Genomic DNA, 10,096 nt, shown 5'->3' with positions numbered 1-10,096 from the left:
TAAGGAGTTACCAGAGATACAGAAACACAGCACTCTAAGAGAAAACTTAATTAAACAGTAACTTTTTCTATTATCACAAAAGTTCCTTGTGACACAAGTCAGTTTAGGAGTGGAATAATAAGAACTGAAACTTGTGATCAATAGCTTGTTGTAATCTCATAGCCCACAAATCTTAACTTAGAAAATAGGTTGCTTAGTCATCATTTTAGACACTATTCTCGTATAAAGCTTTCTGCTGACAGCAAGCCTGTGTCTTTTCCCTTAAGGCATTCGCATTCTCTCTTTAATGTGTCCTTTTCTCTTTTTCTTTTCTCTAATAAACTGTACTTTAAAACTCTCTCTGAAACTTTTTTCTGTGGTGAAGCCAAGGACCCACAGAGCAACTATATCCCACCCCACCTGGTATAACCAGTAAAGGTACAAAAGTGAGAACATCTAACTCCGCTTATGTGTTTCAAACCTCTGATCACATCACGCCTCCTAATAACTCACTGAGTAAAGCAAGTCCCATGACTGAGCCAGAGGAAGACTCAGGATAGTCTTATCCAAAGTTATCCAGCAAAGAGAAAGGTGAATAATTGGGGCCATTAATTCTGTCCCTACCACATCCAAACTTAGATTAAATCCCCGGAAGAAGGGGAAGAAAAGCAGTAATATAAAAAGCGGTAATAGAAAAATAAAATCACACTGCTTGCACATCTAGAATTTGGAATTGTGATTCACATCTGTGACAGAACTATGACAATGGGGCATAAACAAAATGCAGAGCATCTAAAGAAATAATTCCTTTCTGACATCAAAATCACATTACAAATAAGGTGACATTTGATCTGTGCTATGAAAGATATGTAGAACTTCAAACAACAGGCTGACATAAAGCAAAGAATCATGAAAATTATTTTTTGAAATGGCAAAGACTTCTGTGGCTGGTTCATAGGACACTTGGAGTAGAGCGATTGTCTTCAGACTCCCATGGGAGCTATGGGAATCCTTGGCGGCTTTCTTATCTTTCCACTTTTTTTTTTGAGATGGAGTCTCGCTCTGTCCCCCAGACTGGAGTGCAGTGGCCGCTCCTGGCCACCGCAGCCTCGTCCTGCTGGGCTCCAGCGATCCTTCCACCTCAGCCTTCCAAGTAGCTGGAACTACAGGCGCGCGCTACCACACCTGGCTAATTTTTTGATTTATTGTAGAGATGAGGTCTCGCCAAGTTGCCCAGGTGGGTCTCGAACCCACGGGCTCAGGCAATTCACTCACCTCAGCCTCCCAAGGCACGGGATTACAGGCTGAGCCTCCAAGCCTGGCTTCTTTCCACTTTTTCTTTGCTCAGAAAGGAGGATGAGGATGATGAGACGCATGACCTAAGTGAAGAACTACAAGTTAGGAACCGTGTAAGAGGAGGAAGGGGTGTGTGTTGGTGGGAGTCGCTAGGGGAGGTCTGGAAGGGATAATTCATTCCAAACTCAAAAGCAGAACAAGAGAAGATGCAGCAGAAGCCGAGAAAAGATTTGAGAAAAATCTCAGGAAGACTTGTTTAACCTTAATTTCTGTGACTTTCCTAATGAAGATGTGATGGTCATCAGAGAATGATGTATCTTAAATCTCAGATATAAGCCAGATGAAAACAGACATCCTACTTGAGTGGTGTTTTAGTGACACAAAGGCTAAAAAGGGAAAGAAAAAAAGAAACAACTTGCATAGTAATGACTCTATCATGACTTAAAGCTGCACAGAATTTTCAGAACCCTGACAACCACCAAATCAGGAATTCCAACCACACCCTGGGAAGGCTGGGATTCCTTTTGTTAAAAAGAAAAACTGAAGATCTCTGAGGTTAGTTAACAGGCAGTAAAAATCAATAGCCCTGACTCCTCTCTAACCACTGGAATATTTACCACGTGGACCCACACCCACCTCGGCCACTGCCAAAACCCCCAAGAAAGTGCCATGACTAAGATCCGTGTCTTTCTCTGGGTATCTATAAGGCTTCTTATATCTCTTCCCTGGCATTTCACAATATAGATTAAATATATATATATAAGGATTGTCAGTAGTGGGAAATTGCTGGTGGGGGAGTTGGGGGAGGGGCAGGAATGGCAGTAGTGGGTTTCTACTAGGGAGAAGGGAGCATACCTCATCAACAAGGGTACCTGCAAAATGAAAATTTGTATACTTAACCCTGAATTGTACCCCCAAAATAAAAAATAAAGTAAAATAGATAGATATAGATATAGATATAGATATAGATATAGATATAGATATAGATATGGATATGCCTGACAAAAGGCCAAGTATAAAGAAGAATTTGACTTTGGCATCTCTTTAAAAGTTTCCAGTTACATCCTTAGCCCATGTAAGGCTTATTGTTGAAATCAACACCATAAAGAAGATACAGTTTCAGCTTCTATAAAAGACTACACCATAAGCAAAAGCATTGATGAAACAGGTACATCATAATAGTAGCTAATAATTTTTGAGTGCCTACTGTGTACCAGAAATGGTACTGAGAATTCTACATGTGACTCATAAGATCTTAACAATGATTTCATGGAGTATTTTTATTATCCCCATTTTATAGATGAGAAAGCTGAAGCATAAAGAGGTTATGTAACTTCCACAAGGTTAACATAAGAAAGCAACAAGGTCAGGATTCAGTCCCAACAGTCTCACTCCAAGGCCAATAATGTTTATGTGCTATATTCTCTGACTCAGAGAAGAAATTAAAAATAACGTCACTCTTATATAAAATTTCAAGAGAATAGAAAAAGAGAGAACATTTCCCAACTCATTTTATGAGGCCAGAATATCCTTTACCTAAAATCTGACAAGGATATAACATAAAAGGAAAATTACAAGCCAATTTCTCTTGGGAAGAAAGAAGAAAAAAATGGTATACAAAATATCAGCAAATTGATTTCAGAGATTACTTATAAATAAGAAAAAGATAACCCAATAGAAAAATGAGATTTCATAAAAGATGATATCCAAGTGGTAAAAAATAGAAACAAAAAACATATTTGTAAAGTGTTTGATGTTATTAGTCATCAGGGAAAGGCAAATTAAAGCCACAACATGTCCACCAGAATGGCTGAAAGTAAAAAGACTGACAAGACCAGGAGTTGGTGAGGACATAAAACAAGAGGAACTCTTGGTACAATCACTCTGTAGAAGAGTCTAGAAGTATCTACCAAAAGTGAACCTATGAACGAGAAATTCTTCTCAACAGAAATTCTCATATGTACACCAAAAGACATTTACAAAAATCTTCATAGCGCTTTTACTCATAAGGGCCAAAAACTGGAAACAGCCTAAATATCTGTTAACAGTAGAATGGAAAAATTGTGGTATATTTATACCATGGAATGCTATACAGCAATAAAAACAAACTACTTGTATATGCAATTATTTGAATAAATCTCACATATTATAATGTTGAGCAAGGAAAAAGCCAACACAAAATTGGATATACCTTGTGATTCCATTTATAAATTGTCCTAAAATAGGAAAAATAAATCTTTGGTGATAGAAGTCAAGATGAGGCTTATTCTCTAGGAATTGGTTGTAGTGACTGCTAAGAGAAAAAGAAGGGTGCTAGGAACTCTTTATTTCTCAGTCTGGGCATTGGCTATATAGATGTGTTTGCTGGATGTTTTGAGTATAGTTCCAGAAGTAACATCTTGGTGATAGAGTGAAAGTAATCAGAATTCAAAACATACCTTAAGTGAAAGTGGTTTAATCAGATGAGAGGAGACATTATGCAGACTCAACTTTCAAATCCACTAAGCATTCATTGCATCACTTATTAGTATCAAAAATGTGCCTGAAACAAATGCTAAGTTCTGAGAATAAGATGATCAAAAGACAAACTTCGTGTCACAAATTGTTCAGAGTCAAACTGAAAGAGAGGTGGAAATGGAAACTATTTCAAAACAAAGTGTGCTGTCATGGAATTGTGCAAATTGTTTTGAGAGCCTACAGGAGCCTGGGGAGGTTCTCCAGAGTGGCAACTCTTAAACCTTGTAAGGGTTTTTCAGGGGAAAAGCCTACATCAGAGTGGGAGAGGTAGAGTGTCAAGGAAGAGGTATTTAAATCAAAACTGACAGCATTTACAAAAGAGGACACTGACCGAAAACATTGTGAATTATAGGAACATTGGGTAGGTAGATTTGGCCAGAGAATATTGCAAGATAGAGAATATTGGGAGGTAAGCCTGAGCAGGTAAGGGCCCCTTATTCCATATTGGATTTTTATTCTGTGGGACATTGAAGCTATGAAATAATTGTTATTTAACCCAATATGAAGTGTAGGTAAAAGGAAGGTTAAGACTGGAGCTGCAAGATTACTAGGAAGTGTTCATATAAATTCAGGTATCAGGCTGGACGTGGTGGCTCACATTTGTAACTTTGGGAGGTAGAGGTGGGAGGATTACCTGAGACCAAGAGTTCAAGACCAGGCTGGACAACTTGGTGAGACCTCATCTCCATGATTTAAAAAAAAAAAAAAAAAAAGATTGAGGCAGAAGGATGGCCTGAGCCCAGCAGATCAAGCCTATGGTAGCCATGAGCGTACTACTATACTTCAGCCTGGACAACAGAGTGACAACTTGCCTCAAAAAAACAAGAAATTCAGGTATACGGCATATATTAACAAACATTTACTTCTTACTTTTGCATCTGTGGGTCAACTGTGTCTGGTTTTAGCTTAACTGGACTGGGCTTGCTTGGCTTGGTTCCAGATTAAAGACAGATCCATGTGTGCTCCCTGGGTCTTGCATTTCAGGAGCCAGGATGAAGAAGAAATGTCTCTGTTCTTCTGTTGGTAGATGGCAAGAGTGCAGGTGGGGTGGACAGACGTCCCTGCTCAGAGCTAGCACATTATCCCTTCTGCCCACACCACGGACCAAAGTCACACAGCCAAATTATATATAAGGAGGACTCTCTACCCATAGCGTGAGCTCAATCTGCCACACCAGAAAAAGCTTACAAACACGTAAACTAAGACAGACAGTGTAGGAATAGGCAAGAAGAAATTAAAAAACTGAGACTGTAACCAGATTCTGGTATCAAAGCTATTCACTTGGTCTAGGCAGAGATGGACTATCCTGTGAAGGAATTTGGCAATTAAACCAGAAACTTTAACTCAGGGAAGTGCCTAATTAGAGTTGGATAGCCCATCAGGATCAGTTCACTGATTTTAAAACATTAGCCTAAGGTGAGAAATTCAAGGACAATGCCTCTCAAAGAGAGAGAAGAATTAAAATGAGTAGTAACAGTCTTGAACTTATCTCAGTTACTGAGGCAATGAGCATCCTAGAGCACTCAAAAGGCAGCCCAGAATGGAGAAAGGAGACAGAGCAGACATAGGAGGAGAGGGAGAGTTTTGGCTGGTCCAAGAAGTGAAATGGATTTTGGAACCATGGTGAATTATGGAACAGAAGAAGAGAGAGCTTCAGAGAGAAGATGGTAATGTCAGTTTGGTTCGGGTTTTAGAGTTGAGTAGGTGGACACATTAGACTGTAGGGCATTCCTTTGTCTTTCAAACTGTGTCACATCAGACAATACCCTCTCCTTCCTCTCTCACATATGCAAAGTTTTAAGTTTTCATGATTGTGTATACTGCCAATGTTGTCTTCCTTCTCTGAGCTGCTTACATTCAGAATTACCATGCTTCCCTTAATGTTTATCATCTGTTCCTCATATACACATGCATACATGTACACACACACACACTAACCTGCCTCCATAAAAAAAACTGCAATTTCCATGATGACAAAAGGTATATCTTTAGTATCTTCTTCGGAACTTAGCACAGTACTAGGCAAATTTTAAAACCTAAATTAAAAAACTAACAACTTCACTGGTTGATTAACCACTTCAGTGGAAAGTAGCCAGTGACTGTCATCCTAAGTAATAGAATAACATCACTGTAAAGAACATTTTAAAAGATTTTTTTTTTCTTATTTGGAGAGCGCATCCCACAAGTTGTTTTTAAAAAATAACACATTTATGACATAGTTTTAAATTTTAAGACAATTATTAATATTAAATCACTTAAATCCTGGTGTGTATCTCCATGGCTATATCTTTGTTCAAGATATAATTGTTGGAATTTTAACCCAGATGCATACTGAGTGGCAGACAAAATTAAATGATTTTGTCTGGTTTTAAAATTAGACCATAGTGATCAATGGTCAACAGTATCAAGAGTTCAAAGGTTTGGATGGTCAATTATGTTGTGACTTATTTCCAAGCAGACACCAATCAAAAGAAATAATACGCATAGATCAGGTGCCATCACTTATGGCTATTATCCCAGCATTTTGGAAGGTGAGGAGGAAGGACTGCTTGAGCCCGGTAGTTCAAGACCAGCCTCGGCAACATAGTGAGAACTCAAAAAAATCAGCCAGGTGTGGTGGCACACGTCTGTAGTCCCAGCTACTCAGGAGACTGAGGCAGAAGGATTACCTAAGTCTAGGATGTGGAGGCTGTTATGATCGTGACACTGCACTCAAACCTGGTGACAGAGTGAGATTCTCAACTCAAAAAAAAAAAATAAAGAAGGAATACAAGTAATAAATGTTAAAACACAAAAAACCTACATATTTCCTTTAAAAGAAGTTACAATTCTTTACATCCTATACATCTGAATCACTGTCCATTTTATAAGAGAGGGGGTGCATAGAGTGAATGGTAAGCTTGGCCTGACACCATTTGTTGTTCTGAAGGTGGGAACAGAAGACTCTCTGACTTCCAGACTACAGCTCCAAGACCCACTGAGTACAAACTCCTGACCAGCTGCTTGATCCCGGCAGGGCATGAATACAAGATACAGTTGGGGCAGCTAAAATTAAAGGTAATGTTTTTAAACCTTAGTTCCTTTTTTAAAGGTAGACTTTGAAAAAAATTCATTTTGTGAGGTATTCCATGGAGACCTGGAAAACTGCTCTTAGCAATTTAACATAAATTAAAAATCATTTAAGCAGACCTCTATTCAACTCTTGCCAACTGCACATTTATTTTTCTGGTCAAGGAGGCTTTGCTGTTGCAAATGAAGGGGAAATGAAGGCATTAGAGCTTGGGCATATCAGTGAGGGGGAACAAGTGAATGTGGATGTTGGATTAAGTTGCTCTCATGGCTGCAATTCCATTTATCTGGGCAAGGGATTTGCCCCCACCCCACAAGGTACTCTTTAAAACATTCTCTGAAAACTTAAGGCGCTGTGTAGAATCCAGAATTGCTGCAGGTGTTTCTTAAAAGCTCGTTAACCCCCCAGAGAACTATGAAAATCAAACAGCTTCAGACCTAATGAGGGCTTGGAGAGCATGGTGGTCAGAACAGCTAAACAGGTTGGGAGCTGTTTCCACTGCACCTGTATTGAGAGGTGGGTGACCTCCAAGGAGCTAGTGAGCTTAGCTCCATTTCAGATGAGAGACCGAGAGAGTGGGGGATGGGAACGGGGAAATGAAGGATAAAACATCACTTGCTAATTCTAAACATATGTAGCCTGCACATTGGTGAGCAGGGGTTGGCAGAGGGTATAAAACAAAATCTTGCTGCACTGCTTTCCTCAGTGACAGCTATATGTATTGATTTTTCCACAGGCACCAAGCTTTTGGAGTCTCCATTTTCCTAATTCTGAAACAACAGAGGGCAGTCATCTCTCGTCTGAACGCAACACTTGACATCCATGTTTTCATACAGAGAAGATCATCCTCTGCGGGCCTGCAAAACATCAGTCTCACTCAGGCCTACAGAGTAGAGACATTTATATATATCCACAGTCTGGTGGATTCAAAGACCACAGACTACACCTCTTCCTTTCTTTCTTGGCATCATCCATTTCCCCAAAGCACACCCAGCATCTAAGTAGAATATGGCACACGAGGGTCCTCCCCACCCATTTTCTCCTATTAATAGAAAGTGGCAAAGGAAAAATCCCATAAATGTCAACAGCTAACTCAATTGAAGATGGCCCACCTGGAGTCAACATCCATCAGGAGTCTCTTCTGTCGGAAAGTGGAAGGGAAGTTGGGAAGGGATGTTACCGGTTACCATGTCAAGGAACGTGAGAATAACACGAACCAGAAGATTGCTGGAACTGAGAAGACAAAGAGCATCCTATGATAACTAACGTACTCAATAGCTTCTTTATCACTGTGCTTAAGCTAGGACTGCTGAGAAATAAAACAAATGTGTGGCTATTTTATTCTTTCTTATGGTTCGAGTACTTCCTGTAGCACAATCTTTATTCATTAAAAATGAGCTTTAAAGGAACACATGGTCTTACTTCTCCCTACACTTCTCCTACAGAATCTTGCTCCAGTAGGTTATGAGAGAACCCAACTCGCTAACTGTGATCCTATTTAAAGTATTATACACTTTAAAGGGACAGGGCTGAAATAGTGTCCCATGAGCAGTTTGTAAGCTACTTGATCACCTCAATATTTAGTACAATACCTATTAATGTCTGTGGATGTACTTCAATTGGTACCAACAAATATTTATTGAGAATTGACATTGTCCAAAGTATGAGGGGGGACCCCAAAAAAACCCAGAAGTTACTTATAAAAAAAGATGTATTTATTCTTACATGTTTAAACTTCAGTCACCATCAAAATACTCTCCTTTTCCACTGTTCAAAACAGTTTTTGAACTCATCAATTTTGATGGCTTTTAGTACTTCTGCCAATTTTTGGTTTCACCTCTTTCACATTGGCAAAATGTTTCCCTTTGAGGATTTTTTTCATCTGGGGAAACAAAAAAAGTCACTTGGGGTGAGAGCCAGTGAATAGGGAGGTGGAACATGGGGTCAAAAGCTGTTGAACACTCAGTGCAATATAGACAGGGGTACTTGCAAATCTTCCATCATAAAGCAGACAAATGCACTGAAAGAATCTCAAAAAAAAAAATTCACTGAAGTCAAACGCTGCATTTCACAACAACTCTAGCTGGTACATTGATGATGATGGGATCCTAGAACACTTAACTTGTAAAAAAAACCTGTGCTAAAAGGGGCCCACTCCCCAAAAAATAATTCTGGGATTTTGGAGGTTCCCTTCTTGTACTTAATTAGTATTACTAGAGATATAAAAGTGACTACAAAACGATCCCTCTTCCCAAGATCTTCCTACAGTAGGAAGTGATTAGAGATATAGACATATTATGCCAGGTAAAACAAGAGAACTGGCCAGGCTCGGTGGCTCGGCCTGTAATCCCATGCTTTGGGAGGCTGAGGTAAGTGAATTGCCTGAGCCTGCGGGTTCGAGACCCGCCTGGGCAACTTGGCAAGACCTCATCTCTACAATAAATCAAAAAAATTAACCAGGCGTGGTAGTGGGCACCTGTAATTCCAGCTACTTGGAAGGCTGAGGCGGAAGGATCACCGGAGCCAAGCAGGTCGAGGCTGCGGTGGCCGGGAGCGGCCACTGCACTCCAGTCTGGGCAACTGAGTGAGACTCCAACTCAAAAAAAAAAAGGGAGAGAGTTCTATCACAAGAGAAGTACAAACCACAAAAGAATGTTCATAGAGAGAGGAAGTCTTTATTTCTGGATGTATTCATAAATGATAACCAGGGGGAAAGGTTTTTGAGTTAACCCTGACAGATCAATAGGATTTCAATAGGCAAAGCTGAAAAGCAAACAGCTTAGTATGATGTGAGTACAGAGGAGTGATCAGAGATCCACCAGTTGTCCTGTTTGACTGAGAAAGAGGATATAAAAAGAACAGTGAGTGTTAAGGTTGGAGAGGTAGATTCAGTCTGGCAGTGTTTTTTCAAGCTGCAGGTTATGACTGTGTAAATTCCAGAATAGAATACAGAGTTGCTCACAAGAAAATGAGAATCAGATAGATGTTCATTTTCATCATCAACACTGGATGCTAGAAGACAACGGCAGGGAAAAAGGAAGAAAAAAGGGGAAAAATGGAGAGTATGTGTAATGGAAACAATAAAGTCAAATATATTATTAGTCATAATATTAAAAGCCAGCAATGCCCAGATTGAAGAAATAGGAAAAATTTATATGTATCAGTTATATGACACAAAACGATTACTAATAAAAAAGCTAGAACAGGCCTGGTTTGGTGGCTCAGCCTGTAATC

This window comes from Carlito syrichta, unplaced genomic scaffold (genome assembly GCF_000164805.1).
Source record: "Carlito syrichta isolate Samal-C Ts95f unplaced genomic scaffold, Tarsius_syrichta-2.0.1 Scaffold314352, whole genome shotgun sequence".
In the NCBI taxonomy this organism is placed as follows: domain Eukaryota; kingdom Metazoa; phylum Chordata; class Mammalia; order Primates; family Tarsiidae; genus Carlito; species Carlito syrichta.
Note: the sequence above shows the minus strand (reverse complement) of the source record.